At 53.0% G+C, this 1,339-nt stretch overlaps 1 non-coding gene across 1 annotated transcript; it reads right to left on the reverse strand.

Annotated features, from left to right (window-relative positions):
• Nucleotides 1-408: 408 nt before the first annotated feature.
• LOC112344129 lies at nt 409-527 on the reverse strand. The gene has a single exon (XR_002991593.1). It is a non-coding gene; the product is annotated as a 5S ribosomal RNA (ribosomal RNA).
• Nucleotides 528-1,339: the final 812 nt, after the last annotated feature.

Consider the following 1,339-nt stretch of genomic DNA (forward strand, 5'->3'; position numbering starts at 1 on the left):
CACTTTGGTTTGTGCTCAGAGTTTTATGGTTTTCAATGTGTGCCACATTGACACGTGGCATGTGCTTTGGTGAGTTTTATGGTTTTCAATGTGTCACATTGACACGTGGCATGCCCTTTGGCTTGTTCTCATAGTTAGAGTTTAGTGTCCTTGACCTTGTATGCCACGTGACACACATATGTTTGGACTTGCTTGCCATGCCACGTGGTGACAATCACCAACACATTATTTCTAACTTATATCCTAGTTAATAACTAGCTAACGACACAATTTGGCAAATACACCTTACATTCACAATTGTAAGTAGTATTTAAAGACCATACACTTATATGCTATGGAAAAATACTCAAAGTTTATATATTAAAACAGTGATCTTACAAAAATAAATGACTTGTAAGGAAAAAAAAAAGAGGGGGTCACTTGGACTTCCCGGGTGGTCACCCAGCCCAGTACTATTCAAGCCCAGGGACGCTTAACTTTGGAGGTCTGATGGGATCCAGTGCCATAGTCACGGTTTGAACCCACTCTGAAATATTTCACACTCCCCCTACTCTTATAGTGGGGCAGCTGATCCAAAGCTGCAGTGTACCTCCACAATCCCGTGTTCTTTTTGGGTGCCAAAAAACCTGCGGGACGTGTGGTACCTCCCCAACAATTCACGAAGACCGTGTTTTGGGCCCCAAAATGCACGCTGCGAAATGCGGGGTACCTCCCCAACTTTTCGTGAAAATCACGCGTTTTGGGCCCAAAAAAGCCCGCGGAACACATGGTACCTTCCCAACTTTTCGCGAAAAATCGCGCGTTTTGGGCCCCAAAACGCGCCCCGCGAAATGCGGGGTACCTCCCCAACTTTTCGTGAAAATCGCGCGTTTTGGGCCCCAAAAAAAGCCCGCGGAACACGTGGTACCTTCCCAACTTTTCGCGAAAAATCGCGCGTTTTGGGCCCCAGACATTCCGGGCCACTTTTTTTTCCCCTCCCCCCGCCTTTCGTGCCACGTGGCAGGCGGGCAGGGCCTTCCCCCCCTCCCTCACACGCACGCAGGCTGAGGCTTCTCCGCGCGGTTTGGGCCCGGGAGAGTCCTCCCCCCTTCCTCCCTCCGTCGCACGGCAGGTGGGGGCCCCTCCCCTTTCCCGCCGCGTGACGCTGGCCCTTGCCAAGCAGCCGTGCCACCCCCGAGGCTCGCCTCCCTTGGAAGCCCGGAGGACCACACTGCTGCCTCCCTCCCCCTCGCCCGACAGGCGTGCGGATGTGGTCCCAAGGCCATGCCCATGGACCGCACAGCACGACTCTGCCAAACGCTGGAGTGGGTGCCAGGGAAGGCACAAGCGGAATCACTCA

Source organism: Selaginella moellendorffii, unplaced genomic scaffold (assembly GCF_000143415.4).
Source record: "Selaginella moellendorffii unplaced genomic scaffold, v1.0 SELMOscaffold_721, whole genome shotgun sequence".
NCBI classification, from domain to species: Eukaryota; Viridiplantae; Streptophyta; class Lycopodiopsida; order Selaginellales; family Selaginellaceae; genus Selaginella; species Selaginella moellendorffii.